This window comes from Paramisgurnus dabryanus, chromosome 1 (assembly GCF_030506205.2).
Source record: "Paramisgurnus dabryanus chromosome 1, PD_genome_1.1, whole genome shotgun sequence".
NCBI lineage: Eukaryota > Metazoa > Chordata > Actinopteri > Cypriniformes > Cobitidae > Paramisgurnus > Paramisgurnus dabryanus.
The window spans coordinates 37,537,258-37,559,402 of record NC_133337.1 but is presented as its reverse complement, the minus strand read 5'-3'; the positions used below and the strand labels follow the sequence as shown (position 1 = coordinate 37,559,402).

Below are 22,145 nucleotides of genomic sequence, written 5' to 3'. Positions count from 1 at the left end.
AACAGCATTTTTAAATAAGAGTTTTTGTCTATCTTACCAGAAATGAGATAATGGTGAAATCAGTGTAAATTTGCTGAAAGCAGATTTGTTAAAATGTCTCATGGATGTGGATTTTATTGAAGTATAACTGCTGATGATTTGAGACTTAAGTGAAACTGTGCTGTGTGAAGACAATATACTGACTGATATCAGATGAACTATTCAAGTACTTCCTGTATCAACATCATCACACATTCTGTTTAAAGGCAGAGCAAAGCTAAGACTGTAAGCAACTGTAAGTAATTGTTTAAGAACAAATGTACACTCTAAAAATGCCTGGGTTATTTTTTAACCCAAAATGCTGGGTTGAGTCTGTCGGGTTGTTTTGCTGGGTTAATTTTTAACATTTTAAACACTTTTTGGGTAGTTTCAGTTTTCTGGTTGTTGGGTTAAAACTGCTTATTATACTGGGTTGTTTGAAGAGGCTCACGTGCTTCGCGCCTTTGATGTTTGAATGTGCTCAGCAACGGTCGTTGTGAAAGGACAGAGTCACTGGAAGCAGTTAAGGTAAGTTTATATGTTTTTGTAAACATTTCATGAATATAAACAAGATTATAACATTTTGCGAGACAGCAACGTGTTAATTTATACAGACTAAGACGACGGGTGTAATTCAGAGGAATGACGACTGTTACCTCAGATCGCCATTTACACAAATTGACTCGAATAATCGTTCTAAGATGTTTAATATGGCATATTAATAAAATTAATAAAATCGATGTTACAAAATCCCCATCATACGGTTGATTACGTTAACTCATGACAATTTCTGTAAGCCTTTAACAAAGCGAGTCAAAACCGGTACCGAGCCGACCTCCGCAACGTTTTGGCTTTTTGTGTCACACACGCGCATAGTTTTCCCAGTTTAGCAATAGCGACACTATTAAATTAAAGTTGATGACAAACGAGTTGCTTTCTTGTCATTCGATATGGAAAGACAGACCGCGAGGCGCGAGCACAAGTTAACTTAACCGGCGGCGGAGAATTGCGGAGCCGGCGTCTACTCTGTTACTGAGAGGCAGGGACAAGCAGCACATTCACTTCACAGTCGGTACGGCGGGTAACGCGTCGATAAATGAAAACGGTCCTCTCTTTTAAAATGAAACAATAATTTAAGTGTTTGGACATGAACTTGAATACATAAACGCATTTGTCACCAAGACACTGCGTGTACAGTTTAACAAACATTTATATGTGTTATGAATGAAGATGTGTTATTGAGTCGTATTTAGTTACTATTTTATATTACTTTTATAATATTCTTGGGTTGTCTCCTGTGATTTCAAGTTTATATTGACCAACCCTCTGATCTGTGGCTGATACTGTATCAGAGATGTTATGTTTTTAGCAGAGATCAGATGTGATGTTGTTTTCCCATTCTTTTTTTCTAGAGAGTGCAGAGTTTTTATGTCCATCCATTAATGAGGCTAGCAAGGCCTTCATACAACTTCAGCCAGTAAGTATAACATTTAATAACTCCTATTTAAAATGTATTGGGAATGTCTTAATTATCTGCTGCATTTTATTCTGCAGCACTTTATTCTTTATAGTCAGATCATCCTATTTGTCAGTCTGTGTGGTTTGCAGCCTTTGTTGTTGGCACAACAGTTAAAGGAGTGTAACACCAAAGTCTTATGCAAACCGACGACAGGCCATTGCATTTTTGGGGAAAAAAATCTCACACGTGGTGGTAATGCGGCCAGGGATGCAAAAGAAAGTCTTATAATTTTTATAAAATGTATAATTCACTTGGCCCACATGGTTTTCTGAACACTTAAATCTGATCATTTAGTTCAGACCACTAAAAGTTTTTTCCTCTTTTGTAGATTGCAACAAATGTGGTGGAAGTTCTTCTCTGGACAGAATCCTCGAAATCCTTTCCTTTATTTCCTGGCCATGGGAAACATGCAACAGATCTCTCAATCTTTTTTCTCTATCAGTCTCTCTTATGGAGCCAATACGGAAGTGACTTAAACTGCAATTCGGCCAAGATGGCGACGGCACGCACCGCCTACTTTAGGCTTCAAAAATGCTCTTCACAACCAATGGGTGACATCACGGACACTACTTTCATATTTTTTTACAGTCTATGGTTTAAAGGCATTTTACGTGCTTGAAAATAAATACCCCAGGCAATGTGCATCTACTGTAGTCTGTCATTTTCCAAATGGATGAATCCTCTGCTGTTCGGTTCCTTTGTACATCTTTGTTCGTGAGGAGTAACTTTAATAAATGAAGTATTTTTAGTCAAATACATTCCATACTCTGAAACTTGGAACATCTGTTCTGTAAAAAACTTTACACATCTGTAAATGATTTTACTTTTAATTTAACAATTACATTGTTTATTTTCTTACACTGCTGCAGTTTTGTTTATGTACATTTCAGTATTTCATTTATATATTGTATCAGGGCCGGAGTGGGGCCACTTTTCAGCCCGGGAGTTTCAGGCCCAAGACCGGCCCACTTTTTCCATAGTGTTATTCCAAATAAGCACTTTTTTCAAATTGGATAAATAAAGCAACAGTTCAGCTCTTACTATAGTTTTTATTAATATCATGGTTCAACAAATAAGGTAAAAGTCAAATAATATTTCACTTAAGATAAGAAGTTAACAAAAATATTCCTCTACACTCTAAAAAAGGCTGGGTTACTTTTTACTCATAATGGGTAAATATTGGACAGAACACATGCTGGGTTAAAAATAACCCTATGTTGGGCTGTTGTTATGCAACCATGGATTATAATAACTAACAGTTTGGTTAAAACAACCCAGCACTGGGTCAATTTTAACCCAGCAGCGTGTTCTGTCCGATATATAAAATATATAAATAACCCAGCCCTTTTTAGAGTGTATTTCACAAGGAAAGGTTGATATATTATTAGCATTGCTAATGCTATGAGGCCAATGATTAATGCAAATAGAAATATAAAAGTCCTAATTAAAAAAAGAAAACAATTTGACAAAAATATTGAATACAATATTGTGTAAATATATAGCAAAACAAGTAATTTATAAGCTTTTTTAGGCTGGTCATTTTTGACTGGGAAAACAAAAGGTGTTATAGTGTTCTGAATACAACCTGAGGGTTAAATAACTTTAATTCATATTGTTTATTCATGGCCTCCTCATTTTCAGTGGGGGACTGCTCAGAAGCTGCTTGCATAATATTTGCAAAGTCTATGAATCGCCATGTATACACAAAAGGGTAATATTTTAACAAAAAAACTTTTTGGCTTGTAAATAGTTTGACAACGGTATTAGCCGAATAATTACGTTGCTGATGCTAATCATTACTAGGCTTATATCTCTTTAAGATACCTGTTGTCACTTTTGTTTGTCCTCTTGAAAATAAATCTGTAAGTTTGGCACATTTGGCAGCATCCTCCTCCTGTGGTGTAATGGGTTTTATTATGTAAGGGGGTTTTATTATGAAGCATCTAAGAGGAAGTACCGGAACTACTAGGTGCTCGGGGTCATGTGAACGAATGAGAGTTGTATATATGACGCTTTAAATAAATGCTGTTCAGTTGCTCTACAATGTGTCGCTTGAATCTATGCCCAAAAACACGACATGGTGTCAGAAGTCGGGCGGCAGTAAGAGCTTAATCGCCGGCGAGTGAAAGCAAGCTGTTCTGGGAGTGAAAAAGAAGACTTTATTGGAAGAAAATAATGTCGGATACAGAGGAATCGGGAGCAAGCGCAACGCAGCCTCGCAGGCTACCGCCCCAGCTACAGATAAACAGCGGCAACAATGCTAAGGCAAATCCACCGCCGAACGCCACATTCACTATTCAGCCTCCCGAAGCGTTTGATTTCTCTAAGCCCCAGCAATGGGAAAAGTGGATACGGAGATTCGAAAGATTCCGTCTAGCCAGTAATTTGCATCTTAGCTCGGAGGCTAACCAAGTAAACACGCTCATCTACTGTATGGGGGATGAAGCGGACGATATTCTTCGAGGTCAAGCTTTAACGGACGTGCAGAGACAACAGTATCAAGCGGTAAAAGACACTTTGGACATATATTTTGTACCCAGGAAAAACATTATATATGAAAGAGCCTGTTTTAACCAAAGAGTACAGCTAACTAATGAGACTGTTGACTCGTTCGTCACCGCGCTGTATGCTTTGGCTGAAAACTGCAACTACGGTGCTTTACACGATGAGTTAATAAGAGATCGCCTCGTTGTGGGACTCAGAGACACTAGCTTAGCTGAGAGATTACAAATGGACAAGGATTTGACACTGGAGAAGGCGGTAAATCAAGCCCGGCAGTCAGAAGTGATAAAAAGGCAACAAACAGACATTAGAGGAGAGAACTACACGGAAATAGATGCTGTGTCAGCGAAATATAAAATACAGCAACATCCAAAACAACAGTTTCCAAAATATAAGTCCTCAACTCAACCAAAATACACAACAAAGTCCAGAACACCAAATGAGAGATCCTGCTACAGATGTGGTAAAACACCGGCACATGCTAAAATTCAATGTCCAGCAAAAGATGTGGCCTGTCATACTTGTGGTAAAAGAGGACATTATAGTAAGGTGTGTAAGTCTGTTAAATCCGTGAATGTGATAGAGACAGAGAAGTATAATGACACACCTATGTTCCTTGGTTCTGTAGATGCAGGTTCAGATCCTTGGTATGCAGATCTTACCATCAGAAACCACAAAGTCAGATTTAAGATAGACACTGGAGCGGATGTTTTAGTTATCCCAGCCCAGATGTACTACAGTATAAACCAAAATGTGACAGAGTTATGCAAACCAGACAGACCGTTGTTTGGACCAGGGGGCACTCCTCTCAATGTACTGGGTATGTGCAGAGAAACATTGTGCAAAGGTGAAGAAGCAATTGAAGAAAACGTATACGTTATCAAAGATTTGCACACACTGTTGAGCAGGCCAGCAAGTGTTAAGCTAAACCTTGTGTCTAGAGCAGATAGCATAGACATGAAAGTGTTAAATGAGAAATATCCAAAGCTGTGTCAGGGTTTGGGGTTAATGCAGCAACCTTATACTATTAAGCTGAAACCTGATGCTGTTCCTTTTTCCCTGGCCACACCGAGACGTGTCCCCATTCCTTTGTTGGGAAAAGTGAAACAAGAACTGGAGAAAATGGAGTCCATGGGAGTAATCAGCAGAGTTGAAGAGCCAACGGAATGGTGTTCAGGTATGGTCCCAGTGCCAACCAAAAATGACTCAGTGCGCATTTGTGTCGACCTCACTCATCTCAATGATGCAGTGTGCAGAGAGAAGTACATCTTACCTTCAGTGGAACAGACACTTGGATCCCTGGCTGGAGCAATCGTCTTCAGTAAGTTAGATGCAAACAGAGGGTTTTGGCAGGTCCCATTGTCACCTGAGTCAGCACACTATACAACATTCATTACCCCTTTCGGACGCTACCATTTTAACAGACTCCCTTTTGGAATAGCCTCAGCCCCAGAACATTTTCAGCGGAGAATGTCAGTGATTCTCAATGGGCTACCAGGCGTGATTTGTCACATGGACGATATTCTCATTTGGGGAAAGGACCAGCTGGAGCATAATGTCAGACTTCACACAGTGCTTCACAAACTGCAAGAGGCTGGTGTCACCCTAAATAGGGAGAAATGCGACTTAAGCAAACATGAGGTAAAGTTCCTTGGACACATTTTGTCTGCGGAGGGAGTCCAACCTGACCCGGACAAAATCAGAGCAGTCAAAGCAATGAAAGAGCCGTCAAATGTCAGCGAAGTGCGTAGCTTTCTTGGGATGGTCAACCAGTTAGGTAAATTTGTTCCAGGACTGGCGGAAAAAGACAAGCCCCTAAGAGATCTGCTTTCAAAGAAAAACCAGTGGGTTTGGGACCATGCACAACAAAAAGCATTTGATCAACTGAAAAGTGATCTGACATCACCACCTGTTCTCACACTCTATGATCCGAACAAAGATCTGAAGCTGTCTGCGGATGCTTCATCCTACGGACTTGGTGCAGTCCTATTTCAAAAAGAAGGTGAGCAGTGGAGACCGGTAGCATACGCCTCACGCTCCTTAACTGAGACGGAGCAGAGGTATGCACAGGTGGAGAAGGAGGCGCTTGGACTAACGTGGGGATGCGAAAGATTTAAAGACTTCCTCATCGGGAGACACTTCTCCCTGGAAACGGACCACAAGCCACTTGTCAGTCTGCTGGGACTACAAGCCCTAACCGAGCTCCCGCCCAGGATCCAGCGGTTCCGACTCAGGCTTATGAGGTACAGTTACTCCATCTCGCACACTCCAGGCAAAGCACTCTTCACAGCGGACACCCTTTCACGTGCACCTGTCAAGCAAAAATCAGATTCTAAAGCTGCAGCAGATCTAATGGCTGACACTAACATCTACGTCGATGAAATAATCAGAAACCTACCTGCTAGCTCAACATACATCACACAACTGAAAGAACAACTAAAAACAGATAACACATGTTTGGAAGTCATGTCCTTGTGTCAGAGAGGCTGGCCAGATTACAGCCATCTTACAGGTCCAATTAAAGCATATTGGCCACACAGAGACACTCTAGCTGTGCATGATGGACTGTTACTGAAAGGCACCAGACTCGTGATTCCTGCCACTATGCGCAACTCTGTTCTCAAAGCCCTACATGAGGGACATCAGGGCATGTCTAGGTGCAGAGAGAGAGCTAGAGAGACAGTGTGGTGGCCTGGTCTGAGTGGCCAAATCAACGAGCTTGTAAAAAACTGCACCATGTGCATTAAAGAACGCGCCAATTCAGTGGAGCCTTTAATGCCCAGTGTGTTCCCCGAAAGACCATGGCAGAAAGTTGGAGCTGATCTCTTTACTCTTAACAACGATGACTATGTTCTGGTGGTGGACTACTATTCCAGATTCGTGGAGTTAGCAAAACTGACGCCCACGAGATCAGTAGATGTTATAGTACACCTAAAGTCAATCTTTTCCAGACATGGCATTCCTGAGCTCTTCTACAGTGACAATGGACCTCAGTTTTCAAGCCAGCTTTTCAAAGACTTTGCAGCAGCATATGGGTTCAGACATGTAACCAGCAGTCCAAAGTTTGCACAAAGCAATGGTGAGGCTGAGCGGCATGTCCAGACTGTGAAAAGACTACTAAAGAAAGCAAAAGACCCATATCTTGCACTCTTAGCCTACAGAGCAACCCCATTGGCTAATGGATACAGCCCAGCGCAACTACTAATGGGACGGAGACTGCGTACTCCACTTCCTCAGCTTCCCTCGTTGCTCGTTCCCAGCCTGCCAGATTTGCCTACAGTGGCAGAGAGAGAGCGAGAGAGGAGACTGAAGGACAGTTCAGTGTTTAACAAAAGACATCGTGTGAAAGATCTTCCTCAGCTCTCACCAGGACAACCGGTGTGGATCACAGACACCAAGAGTGAAGGGACTGTCATCTCACCTCATTCTACACCGCGCTCATACATAGTGGAGAGCCCTTCAGGAGTCATCAGGAGAAATAGGCATCATCTATTGCCATTGCCTGAAACCACACAAAAGGTTCAAATTCCAAGTTCACCTGTCTGTCCGACCGAGGATGCCAAGCTCACAACGAACTGTTCAGAGTCTGCAGTTGTGACTCCAAAGGCAGCTTCCCCAGGTCCTGTCAGAACCAGGTCTGGTAGAAATGTCATAAAACCTCAAAGACTAGATTTGTTAATGCAATAGAGTTACATATAACGAAGGTGTTCTTTTAAGTTTAAAAAGTAAAAAAAAGGAGAAAAAAAACAATGTTTCACTCATGCAGTCAATGTTCATTTAAGTCTGCATCTATCTCCTAGAAAGGGGGATGTGGTGTAATGGGTTTTATTATGTAAGGGGGTTTTATTATGAAGCATCTAAGAGGAAGTACCGGAACTACTAGGTGCTCGGGGTCATGTGAACGAATGAGAGTTGTATATATGACGCTTTAAATAAATGCTGTTCAGTTGCTCTACAATGTGTCGCTTGAATCTATGCCCAAAAACACGACACTCCAATGGATTTTTTCTTCAACCTGTTTTTTACGCCCTCCTCCTCTCAGACGCGTATTGTTACAGTAGGGCCGGCCCAGCCTACCGGAGAAAAGTTTTCTTGAAAGTGCTATGGACCGAACCAACTCTATGGGAGGGGAGGGGAAAACTCCCTCACATGGTACAACCCCTGCAGAGGCTGCGCGCTGCAGTGTCAATGCGAAACGTGTGAAGTGTCATTTAAGAGAAGATAGACTCACTAACGTGACAAATGTAAAAAAAACTAAAAACTCGACCAGCCCAAAAGTGAAGCGGCCCACCGGGAATTCTCCCGGTTCTCCCGATTACCCACCCCGGGCCTGTATTGTATATACTTATATACAAATTCTGTCTTAAATTCAAACAAATTGATTTAACCTGTTACATTGTTACTTCAATGTGCATAATCTCTGATATTTAATAAATATATTTATACTTGATGCCAGTAAGCAGCTGTCCTTTAAATGATTTTGCAACTGCCAACTGTAAAAATTTAAGAGTTTGTAGTTATTTTGAAGTCAAATAAACATTTATTTGGTGTTCACAATGGTCTTGATTTAAAATAAAGCACATGATAAAAATAACCCAGCAAGAATAACCCAAACCCAGAATATTAATCTCATAAGTGGTTAAAATGACTACACGTTGGGTTTTTTCAACAACCCAACCTGCTGGGTTAAAATGTGTTACCCAACGTGTTGGGTTACTTTAACCCAGCATGTGTTCTGTCCAATATTTACCCAGCGCTGGGTTGCCAATTGGGTTGTTTTTAACCCAACCATTTTTAGAGTGTAATTATTCTGTAATTAAGAAACACTGCAATGTACAATGAAAATACATCTGAAGCAGTTAAAAATAAAAAAATTAAAACAGTCCTACAATGTAAAAATGTGTTACTTTTTAACAAAAAAAAGGCAGCTGTGGTTGCCAGAAAACCTTTGGAAAAAATACAAGAAACATTTAAACTAACTTTGCAGTCAGGGGTGTAGTTTGTGGGGGGATGGGGGAGGTAACACCCAATATTCAAATCCATCCGTTACAACCCCCCTCCCCCAATATTTCAACATGAAAATCACAGTAGATCAAATAAAAAGACAGAAAATATAATTTGTTTATTTTGTAACAACAATTTTGTTCCTAATCAAATATGAGTTTGTCATAATAAATCAGACAAAAAGTACACCCCCTCCATTGAACCGATTGGTGACGCCCAACAAATGCGTCACACTTTTTTTAACCAAAACAACGCAAGTGGTATTTGAATGGAAGAATATGGGTAGCGTTAGCAGCAAAAATGAAGAGGGCTGCACAGCACACTATATTTAACTGCTGATCAAAGAGAGACTTTAAAAAAGCTGAGAAGGAGGTGTAACAGATGGCAGGAAATAAACCGTTGCCTACAATCCGTGTGTTTGTTGAAGTCCAAGAAGTCCAAGAAAACACATTTACGTAACTCGCCTCATAATTTACTTTGGAGTTTGTATTTTGCATATTGTTAACATGTACTAATACACACTTACACACCAAAGAAAATTTAAATTGGGAATCGGAAGGTGCTCTTTAAATTTACACAGTGTGGGTCCACACTAACACAAAAGCACTGTTGAAAACTGAAGTCTATAATTTAGCCTACCTGTTACTATCTCTGTTTGAAACATACAATTGCAATTTGAAAAGTAATTTTATTAACATTGATGATGAGTTTAATTCTAAACAACTAAGGTGAGTCACCATTGTAACGATTAGTGTTTCCTGTTGGACACTTGGGTATTTAATGTGAAGTTTAGTGTTAGTCTTCTTCTGTTCATTGTAACAGTGTATGTAAAACATGTCTGTTGGAACAAATAAATCAAGATAGAATGAGACATCAGGTGTTGCTTCCCAGGCAACAATTTGATCTCTCAGTGATGTGACCATGAGCTCACAAGATCCTCATGTTGTCACAATGTGTGGGTCACAGTGATCCAAAAGTGTTACCACATCGCACAATCACTGTGTGCTCATATGAAGATCTCAATATACTGTAAGATCACTGCAAACCCACTGTGAGCTATGCTGGCATTTGCTAATTGGAAACAAGTCACAGAGACTTCAGCAATTGATTGCAAATAATATCCGCCAATAAAAGAAAAAGTGAAAGAGACATCATGATTGTCTCTGCATTTAACCCATCCACTGCAAGTCAGGAACACACATAAACCACACCTACAAACAGGGCAACTATCACTGCAATACCCCAATACTTCAATCACGTCCTGCCAGCTGTGGGAATCTAAGCAAAAACCTGTGGGTTACAAACAAGTCTGACTTTCTAATGGGTTTGGCAACTGTCCTGTATTAGCCAGGATGTCCCGTATTTTGAGCCTAATTTATTTGTCCCGTATGGGACATCTCGCGTCCTGCTACGCTGATCTAACCAGTGACTGATACAACATGATTGTTCGACTTCATGTGGCGTCACAAGAACAGAGCGACAGATATCATCAAAATCCTGCGAGAGCAATTCGAGAAATCATACAGAGGAGACTGCTTTCGAAATCCTGTCATGGTGCTGAGCTGCGTGTTCCTCACTGTTCATCCGAGGAAGTCGATATTACGTCTGTGGATGTGGTGGATGCTGAGGACCCTTCTCATTCGTCCCCCACATTCGATGACTTATTGGAGGTTGTTACCAACGCCAATGGCTCACCTGGCCAACAAAGCATGAGCATGTCTAAAACAAAAACCTCAGCCTTCATGGCGTAACATGCCTTTCCTTCCTGATCTTCACAGCGAGCTATCGAGGTCATGGAAAGCTCCTTATTCTGCCCGTGTTCATACCCCTCACACCACCATGTATTCCAACATTGTGGTGATAGGTGAGCATGGATATTTAATGATGACCTGGGTGGAGCAGACGCTCGTGAGCTATCTCTCCCCCACCGCAGCATCATCTTTGAAGTCGCTTTTGCTTACCACTAAACCGGTTAGATTGACATTGACTTTAGTGGGCAAAGCCTATAAATCTGTGGGGCAGGCTGGGGCTTCTCTGCATACTCTAGCTGTTCTGCAGGCATACCAAGCAGGAATGCTTAAAGATTTAGATGACAAGGCGGAGGGTACGTCCGATATAGAATGAATGCTCAAAGAACTTTAATGTTTTACTTGCAAGGGCCCTTTGTACACAGCATTAGACAGTGCAGCAAAAAGGCAACTCTCTCTCTGCCAAAATACATCTTTTATAGAGCACAAACCACAATCACGGACATGCTGCATGTCCTTAGCTGTGTTTCCTGTTATTTTTCTCTATCATTTTGTCAGCTATCTACCAAAGTTATTATTGTATTAGATATAGCAGTATATGTGATAGACAGAAAGTCTTAGCTTGGTCATTAAAATATAAGTCAGACAGTTCTATCTTGCTAATTAACATATAGGACAAACAGTTCTCAACAAGCTGCTAATAACTACTTTCTCATGCATCATTATTAAACAGATTAATATATATGAAACAGATTAGTAAATACAAAAGAATAAAAAAATTGAAGAAAACAAATAAATTAGAAAATTACCATCACACGTGGTACTGTCTGACAGAAAGACAAAGAAATCACTTGCACCCGATAGAACTTTTAGGGAGGAGACTGGCGCGAGATTTAGATGTCATGTTTGCTGCACTCGGATAAAACAACTCAACGCAGCAATGAATGGAGAGACTGGATCAGGGATTGAGTGTCCATTGACCGCAGGATGTGAGAGCTACATTATGCATATGGATCACCTCAGCTCTTTAACTTATCAATGGCGGCGGGGATGTGGCGATCTCAGCTCATTACAGAAATGAGGTAACAGAAGAAAGACGGTACATCTCCTCCTTCTTATACAGTTTACACCGAATAAGAATATTTGTATACTGTAACTGCTAGCGAGTTAGTTACAGTTAATTTTGTGACATGTTTCTGAAAGGACTTCACTGAAGGAGAGAGAACAGAAGCCCATCATGTTTATTTTCTTAATTTTGCGTAAAGTACAACATATCTGTATGTCCAAAATCAGCAGGGTAATCTAAGTCTCTTTGCACAGTAATAGAAAAATAAAGATTTTGCAACGACCCCAGAGAGTTCAAATGAATGAGTTCATGTTGCCCTGCTGCTGGTCAGCATGGGGCATTTACAAGCATATCGGGAAAAGGGGGCACTGCAGAGGGGTATGAGATGCTCGCTCCCTTAAACATTTTTTAAATTTATTTAAAAATTTAATTAAATTATTTAAATTTAATTCTGCTGACAACACTGAGAGATACAGTAGTTTAGCTGTTGTCCGCTCATGATGCCTGTCCAGAACACATCTTCCAGGAGCCCAGAAGGGCTCATGTAACTCCGCTCTTCATCTCTCTCCACTGGCTACCAATTGAAGTTTGTGTAAGGTATAAGTCACTACTGCTCACCAAAACTTTCACTGGCACCACATAGGCACACTTTCCTGCATTCCTACACCCCATCCCGAACCATACTTTCAGAAAATGAGCAGCACCTTGTCATACCTTCACAAAATGGCAACAAAATCATGTTCCCACTCATTTCTCATTCTCAATCCCTGCTGGTAAAATGATCTTCCTATAGGAGTACGGTCAGCCACATCTACACAACTACTTAAAAAACAATCTCTTCCAAAAATACTTGACAAAATTATATTGACCAGTGGTGGCTTGTGACTGCTCTTCTGAGAGGCGCAAAATATATGTTCGGAGTGTCATGTGTGTTGTTCGTGTCTTCAAAATATGTGTTTGTTGTGTCATGTAAACCATGTGCATCACATGTTTTGTCAAAATAATGCCTGCTGCACACGCGTCAAAACCGTTTATGATGAAATCGTTTTCTTCAAGTTCACAAAATACACACAAGACACCCCCTTAACAGTAAACTCTGATTATGCATGAGATTATGTGTCTGGCAATTTATTGATTATATGATTATGGCAGCAGGCACTTATTTTGACAAGACACGTGATGCACATAGGATAATTTGACGCTCAGAACACATATTTTGAAATAACGAACCACACACATGACCGGCTACAGTACATACATGCTGTGACAAACTTTGCATCGTGCCCCCTCAAAAAAAGAAGTCACTGGCCGCCACTGATATTGAATGCAGACACAACTTTTCTATCTTAATTTTTTATACTAACTCTCTTTCTCTCTCAACAGGTATTGTAACTTGGTACAAGCACTTCTTGTATTTCTGCCCCCCTATAACAAATTGCTTTATTTTTCCTAGTCTTTGCTAAATGACAGTACGAGTCCTCAGTGAATTCACAATGCTTCCCTCTACAGGTCAAAATAGAAAGTCACAAGAGTTAAGGGAATACTGTAGCTCAGCCAAAAAAAAATATTTTTTCTTATAATTTACTCATTCTTATGTGACCCTAGATTTATTTGACCACAAACCAATTATTGTTTATTCAAATTACATCATATTATCTTTTCATGTAGTTGTCAAGGATCTCCCAAAATTCCCATTCACCCAAATACTAACTGTCGAACTCAATTTTCAAAGACTAATAATAAAAATAAGTGCCCTTTATAGCTGTCAGCAGCTTATTATTATACCTTTTACGTTTGATTAGCTTATGCGTCAGATAAAAATGTGTTTGTAAAAGCTGAAATGGTTTCATATTTTTTATGGTTTTTAAAATTATGTTGTAGCATGTGCTTCACTCTTACCCTAAACCCTACCACTTCTTAACCATAAAAACACAAACACAAGAAAAAGTATAGTAATACGTATTTATTGAATAAATTGACAAAAAAAAAACTACAACAGTAGGCTATTACAAACCATCTGTGTTGCAGACCTTGCGAACTAAAGCCATAACATTACTTTTAATTGTATTTATTTTATTACAAAATTGTATTTAGAAATTGTAGTTTGTAAATGAGATTTTAAATTCAAAAGCAGATTCAGTGAACAAGCATTATAATAAGATAAATCTGATAAAGTGATTAAATGTTTGTTGTTTATTGTGTCATCTTACTTAAAATTCACATTTTCATAATAAGGGTCTTTGGCAGAGAGTTGAAGAGAAGCATCATTGTGAACCTGATAAAAAAAGCACCATGAAACATCATCATCATCATCATCATCTAATAAATTAAAACACATTGTAAATTGTAATACTCACCTTCAACATCATGGTTAGTCTGGAAAAAAGATGAATAGTTAGTACAAAACCATACAACCAACATATCTTAATTAATTAAATAACTTACTGTCTAATTTTGTAGAGCCCAAATCCAACAGTTGCAACAAACAGTAGAAGAATGAGTATTAATATCAAGAGTGGAATTATAATCCATTGACAATCTAAAGGCACACAATGAACATGAACAGAAAAATAAGTCACAAAACAAAGAGAAAACAAAGAGTTTGTACTGTACACTGTGCCAAAGTCAGTCTACTGCATTACTAGCCTTGCTAAATTAAATGCTTTTACTTGTTCTCCTTATAATCATAAATATTATTCTTTTTTAGCACTGATTTTTTCCCTGCTCACATAGCTATCTAATCTGCTTTCACAATTTATGATAACACATAGCATTGATGTTGATTAATTTCTTAGCACTGTATACACTTACAGTACAACTATTATTACTATTATTATTAACACTTGGTTCTCGTTTGTATCTTCATCCTGCAGGCTCTGATGGACTTTCCATGATTGATTGTCCTTCCAACTACAATATGCAAATTTATTACAGTATGCTAATGTGTTCGGGTTTCATAAATCCAGCAATTTATTATAGAACAAGATGTTTTTTAAACATTCAGTTTGGACTAAGGACAACATTTATATGTTTTTTAAAGAGAAGATTATTTCAAGATCCTTTACAGTTAATACTCAAATGTAAGGCAGGCCTCTTTATGTTCTCTTCACTTGGAGTTTTTTTTAAGTGTCTTTATTGTTATTTCACATGTGTCATGTGCTCACCATTTAGAGCAGAGGTGGGCAGACTAGGGCCGAATCTGTTCTGAAGCAGTTTATAATTTTAATAAAGCTTCCATAACACACGCTGTTTCTGCATGTCAGATGTTAATCTTAAGTAACTATAGAGTAGTATTACATCCTTCATATCTCCTAAGAGTCTTTAGTTTTATCAGATTTATAATGATTCATGTGCCTCTGAATATATTTTTCTAAAATAAATAATTACAGTTACAGTACATGTTTATATAGTACAGAGAACTTACTTGTCTCCCGAGGACTGGAAACCAGTTGAATCTTTTCACTGGCCTTGCCGTGAGTGTTGGTGGTGACACACTGCAGAGTGTCTGTGTGTGTAAGTGACTGATGGAGAGAAATGAAGCTCCTCAAGTCTGTGCTGTTCAATCGCTCCTCACTGATGAATGTGTTTGTAGAGTTACTGACAGGACGTCCAGATAGACGCCACTCCACTTTAGGAGAGGGATTCCCATGAGCCTCACACAAACACACAGTTAAATCGCCACAAGTAAAGCCGGAGGAGAGAGATATTTTAGGTGGATCTGAAAAAGAAAGTTTGAGAGGTTGCTTTGAGATAAATTGGCTGCTACTAAAATATGAGAATTTCCTTAAGATCAATAATAGGTACAGTTTAAATTATCCTGCTTATGTCCTCAAAAGGCTTTTGTGGCTTTTCTAAACTTCTGGAAAAAAAACACTATTTCCACCTCTATAAGCGTCCTCTATAGCTGTTTGAGTTTTAATGTGAACCATGGTTTGTCATTATTGTATGTGTGGTAGGTCCTGGTAGGAATGCACAAATCCTGTTTTCTCAATTCAAGAGGTTGCATGTGTAGGCTGCATAAGTCATCAACACTTAATTCAGAATATTACCGATTATAAATGATAGAGTTGATTATTATTTTTAGTAGGGATGCACCGATACCGATACTGGTATCGGGTATCGGCCTCGATACCACATTTTCTAAAGTACTTGTACTCGTTAAAAGTCCCCTGATACCTGGAATCGATACCACGGTCTGAGAAATGTCTATGTTTGAGCGGCGTGTAAGGGGTTAATGCCTCTTGTGTTGTCCAAAGAGGCAGAGTTTACAACAAACTGGAAAACTAGTCCTTTGTTTTTTTGTTAAATTATATGACTAAAGCTGTTACCTGTAAATTTAAATCATGTTTTTTTATTAAGTACTCGGTATCGGTATTGGCAAGTACTGAAATGCAAGTACTCGTACTTGTACTCGTATTCCAAAAAAGTGGTATCGGTGCATCCCTAATTTTATGTTAATCGTAAATTGTTGTTATAGGCTTATAACTTTCAAATATAATGCCTAAAGCCTTCGGGTTGAGAAACGGCAAAACATTTCCTGTGCACTCTTTGCAATCCCCCAGAAACACTTCTGTTGTCTCTTCTTCTGCTTGCGTATTTCTGTATTCGTTCGTGTTGTGAGAATTTGCAGAGCGTTTCTGTGTTTGTTTGTGTTGCGAGTATCTGCAGCGCATGTGTTGTCAACTTGATGAAAATGTTTTCTTAATTTGCTGGTGTTTTTTCTATTTGCATGTGTTTTCTTTTATTGCAGTGCAGTGGCCCCTGTCGGCCACTGTAGGTGTGACCAAACTGTCATCCAAAAGCATTTGCGCAGTCTGAAAGAATGTAGAACTAAAACATTTAAATTAAAATCTATCTGCTATAGTTGTTCAACTAAACCTATAAGTACAACAGCAACTAAAAAGAGTACATTCAAAATAAAAAGTAATTTATAGTAACTTTTTATGAAGTTTTAAGGTTTTAAGATTTATTTTAATTTTACTATGAAACCAGATTGCACTCCACTTTGAAAGTGTGCAACATTAGTTGCATAATTTACACTGTAAAAAACATATTGTGAAATTCACAGTAATTAACTGGCAGCAATTGACAAGTAACTTACTTTAGAAAAAGCACAGTAAGTTACTTGTCAATTGCTGCCAGTTAACTACTGTGATTTTTCCGTACAGTAAGTTACTTGTCAATTGCTGCCAGTTAACTACTGTGATTTTTCCGTACAGTAAGTTACTTGTCAATGGCTGCCAGTTAAATACTGTGATTTCTTTTCCACAGTAAGTTACTTGTCAATGGCTGCCAGTTAACTACTGTGATTTCTTTTCTACAGTAAATTACTATTGTCAATGGCTGCCAGGTAACTACTGTGATTTTTTTCCACAGTAATTTACTGGCAGTCATTGACAAGTAACTAAGCAGAGATTATATGTTTTTAATATATAGTTCATTGTGGTTTTCCCTACAGCATTTGATTGGTTAGTTATTTTCTGTAAACATTCATCAATGTTAAAATAAAGTTGTAACGGCCAGCCTTAAAGGTTGAGTTACAATTATTTAAAAACTCAAGACTGTTAAAAGAAGGAAATACAAAAAACAAATCTAAAACAATATAAAAGTCCAAGCGTGTTAAAAGTCCAAATGTGCAAAGTTTCCACTGTGTATATAAAATCCAAGAAAGTGATATCCAAAGTCCATAAAACGTAACTGGACAGGTAAGCCCAAATACACAAACTCCACAACCCAGCAACCGCTTGTTTTAGCTATAGCGTCAGCTAACCATGTGCTCCTGCTCCTTCCTTTTATACAAAGTTCCATGTCATGTGACCCCTCACATGACAGGCAGACGAAGCAAAATAAAAGACATACACACATAAAATAGCAAAAGGATAAAATGGCTAAGAAAACACGTAAAACTTATTTAAACTCAAATATACATAAGTCACAATATAATGAGTGGTAAAACATGTATCTTGTGTGATCATGTCACAACGTTAATTATCTAATTTAAATATGCTTAATTACAAAACAATACAATAAGTTTTCTGATTTGAGGGAAAATGCTACTATTTCACAGATATGTACTAAATTAAAAAATTTTTTTTACAGTCAAATACATTCAATAAATGCATGCTAACATTTGTAAAATAACATTTTAATTTGGATGAAAAAGTATGAATTCCCAAGAAATGTATCTTAAAACATCTTAAACTTTTGTTACAATCTAAAAATATCTAAATATAATTCAGTACAATCTGTAAATAAAACAAAATCATTAATTATAAATCAAAAGTACACTTCAAGTAAACTGTTAAAGTTTCCTCCAATTTTTATTAAACACAATATTACTGTGAAGTATAATAACTAAAATGCAAAACAAATTTATGTCTACAATATTTTCACTCCAAAATAAATAGTTCTAGTGCACAACACAACCATTGATTCAAAAAATGATTCTAAATTCAGAATCCTAATTTTACAGTGTATAAGTAACATTAAAATATGCCCAAAAAGGTCAGTGAAACCATACCACAACAGACAATGTTAAGAGATTGAAAAGCTATTTTCATTTAAATTGCTAGTAATCTACTGGATCCTACAGTATGAATAAACATATTTACAAGATTTACTAAAAGTTAGAATTTATGTTTAATTCTATTCAACATGCTTAAACACATTATTGTTTAATTTACATTAAACGTGCCTGTATTGACATTTAAGTACGAAATAATATCAGCTTTGAGTGGACTAGTTATCAGATGTTTAAGTGAATCACCAAAACATGACTCCAAACAATGGACCTTTTCCAATAGATTATGTATCATATATGTGAACAAAGTTATTTATTAAGTTATTTATACACACTTCACTTTGATGAAACTGTGCAATTTTATTTCCTGTGTGCAGGTTTAGCCACTGGTAAAACTCTAATAGGACTGCTCTCCATTCAGATGGCTTATGTGTTTTCATGTCTCACCAGCATATGGCCAAGATGATTTCAGTGTAATACTGTTTAAAGTATCTATTAGCCTACCATGTGTATTTTCTCTAAAATTAAATATTTTAGCAGCAAAAGAAGTCACAGAAGAAGAAGCTAAGCAAGTTAACCCACAAACGAAGAAGAAACAGCAACTTGTTGTGTATAATTTGAGAAGACCAGTAATGATGGAAGTAAATAAACATCGACTTTTGATGCAATTTGAGTTAAATCACTCCTCAACTTGGCTCATTTTTGTTTTCACCGTCACAAACGGAAATACCTATGACACAGTTTTTTTTACCTGACGGGAGGGGTTCTGGTGGACCAATCTGGCGCGCTGTAGACGCGCGTCAGTAGATCTGATGCGCTGTTAAAAATTTTGTGAGGCGCGCGTCAGGCTACGCAGACCTATGCACAGGCTACGGACCTATGCACGACTATAAATCGCCCTTTAAACTGACATACTGGGTGCATCCCAATTCAGGGGCTGTGGCCTTCCAAGGCCGTATCTGAAGGCAAATGACATCACCGGGCTGTCACAATTCGAAGGCTCATTCATATAAAAGCCTCTTACTGTGGCCTTTTCCCCACTGATTCCGAGTTAGGGCTGTAACGCTATAGCTTGTCCCATTATAAAGACCTGCCTGATTATGCATCAAAAATCATAATCATTCAAAATAAAACAAAATCATTCAAAATATTCTTTATTATCATGAAAATACCTGAAACTATTTGAAGAACAGCAATATAAATATTCTTGTAGACATTTCCTGGAACAGCGTTTGCAATGCTAGCCTACTTCTTCTGTGGCACAAAGTTAGTTTCGACACGAGAGCGCCCCCTGGCTTTTGGATGTGGCGGCATTTCACCGTAATTCATGCAAATTCATTAATTGAGAAAACGCGCATTTGCACGATAAATCGTTACAGCCCTACCGAGGATCCATAGATGTATCCTTCACAGCCTTGGCTATCCCAAAATTTAATATGAAGTCTGGGTATTTTGAAATAAACATTCAAACTGTAGTTAAATAAAATTGTATATTTTGCTAATTAAAGGTCCTTGTGTCTGTTTTACTATTATAAATGATGTTTTAGTGATGTAAATTAATATTATTGCTGCAATGTTGTGTGTTGCATTTTGCTTTTGTATATTTCTAAGGTTGGTGAATTTTACATACTGTTGGATAGTTTAATCTGCATCAATGTGTTATATTTTCTAAAGTATACAAAGAACAATTCCCGCACACTATCTGCTTGCTGAAAAAATGTATTTAATGAAAGTTGCGTTGCAACGTTTCGATCAACTGATCTTCATCAGGCAACTGATGAAGATTATGTTGCTCTTCATGTTGCCTGATGAAGATCAGTTGATCGAAACGTTGCAACGCAACTTTCTTTAAATACATTTTTTCAGCAAGCAGATAGTGTGCGGGAATTGTTCTTTGTATATTTTGAGACTTTTTGTCGTCTTATCCTACGCACCCATCTATTGACTTCAGGTGTGCGACGCTAATTTGTTTGAATATTTTCTAAAGTAAAATAAAAAAATCTGCCACCATATTTATTTTTAAAAGTCTGATAGGTCTCAGCTTTTGTGTCCCAGTGACAAGCGTAGTGGGCGGGAAAAGCAAGTGATGCCCCCGTAGGCTAGACCGTCTCATTTCATTTCACTCCGTGGCGTTTAGAGGCTGCTGCCTTCAAATATTAAGCCTTGCCTTCAAAGTCCGCGGCCTTAAAAGGATCCAGACCCTGAATTGGGATGCACCCTTAGTTTGTTCAAACTAAACCAGTGCTCACACAGCAGTCATTGGCCAGTTTACTGAATGACAGTCATATTAACCAATTATACTCAAAGCAACATGACGAGTCAGCCAATACAATTTGGTAACACTTTTTTTTCGATAGTCCACTTTAGACATTTTACTAATTATAAGTAACTTTGCAACTATTTATCCTACCAATCTTTACCGTATTAGTAGACTGTCTGCTTAATATCTATTCACACTTTATTGTGATGATATTGTGATAAGTATCTTTGCAGGTGCATGTCAACTTATTCCACTAACCCTAACCTCTTCCCTAACCCTAACAATCTACTAATACTCTAAGGACAGTTAGACAGTTAGTTGAGATATAGTTGCAAATTAGTGAAAGTTGGTTCACATAGTTGAAAACTTATTTATAGTTGTATAAGTATTAAGTGTAACCTACAATTTATTTCAGTGTGGTAGCATATTTAATGGAATGTTGTGTGTACCATATTGTAGACAAAACAATAATCATAGTGACTTTCTCCTTTAAAGAAATAGAAAATAAATCTAATTTGTCATTACTAGCATAATACTCAAATATAATATAATAAATATAAATAAATAATATAGAAATAATTCTCTTCAGTTTATTTTGAGTATCCTGAATAAGATTAGACATCAGCATGTTGCTAACAAAAATTGTTGTTGACTGGACTTAAATACATTTACTGTAAAATGTGCTGTAACACATCATGAAGTTTGATTTCTCAGAGTTTTTAAAAATAAAACTCAATCGGGTTTAAATGTCAGGAGTTCCTGTCGGGATGAAAGTAACACTTGTTACTCTTCTCCTACTGCCAATTGCATTATGTTGAAAATGTATATTTTTTTATTTGATTTAATTTTATTGTGTTCAAACTGTTAAAAATGTTTTTTTTTTCAACAATTCAAGTTTGTACTGTCAGGTTGCTTTAGAAACATTTGATGAAACCAAAATTTAACCGAAAATACATATAAACAAGATCATAGTCATGTTTATTTACTAAAAACAAGTGTAACACAAAAATCTATCTTGTTCTGTTCTGCTTTTGAGCCACCTATCTGTTACTTTCGTCCCTGTTGACAGAGTCTAAGGCCATTTTGTTTCCAAAATTTCACCTGGAATTCATAGTCCACACTTGAGTTACTGATCACAGCAAAAATATATCTGTCTAAAACTTTATCTTTTAAAATTAAGTTTTTCTGAAAAATTGTACTTTCGCCCCTGCTCACCCCTACTGTGAGTCTCTACAGTACAATGTTGGTTACTGTGAGTATCTACAGTACATTGCTGGTTACTGTGAATCTTTGCAGGATATTTTATTTACTGTGGTTTTCTACAGCACATAACTTTTTACTGTGATTTTTACAGTTTAAAAACACTACTGTGATTTCACACTGAATGCACTGTAATCCACTGTGAACTTTATTACAGTTATTTGCTGTGCATGAACACAGTTAATTACTGTAGATTTCACAAGCATTTTTTACAGTGTATCTATAGGAACTACATGTAAGACAGTTAA

At 37.8% G+C, this 22,145-nt stretch overlaps 1 protein-coding gene and 1 long non-coding RNA gene across 3 annotated transcripts in view; one reads left to right on the top strand and one right to left on the bottom strand.

The window, feature by feature from the left end:
• LOC135749900 (B-cell receptor CD22-like) overlaps window positions 1–239 on the bottom strand; it is a 44,734-nt gene extending 44,495 nt beyond the window's left edge. Inside the window, exon 1 of the mRNA XM_065268584.2 lies at window positions 38–239. The gene's annotated coding sequence lies outside the window, so the exon portion shown is untranslated. The remainder of the gene's footprint in view (window positions 1–37) is intronic.
• A 10-nt stretch (window positions 240–249) lies between these two features.
• On the top strand, window positions 250–3,732 carry LOC141282248 (uncharacterized). 2 transcript variants are annotated; one of them, XR_012336779.1, is made up of 3 exons: window positions 250–546; window positions 1,431–1,495; window positions 1,866–3,732. It is a non-coding gene; the product is annotated as an uncharacterized lncRNA (long non-coding RNA). The 2 variants fall into 2 exon arrangements; XR_012336781.1 differs by lacking the exon at window positions 250–546 and adding an exon at window positions 922–1,090.
• The last annotated feature ends 18,413 nt before the right edge of the window (window positions 3,733–22,145 follow it).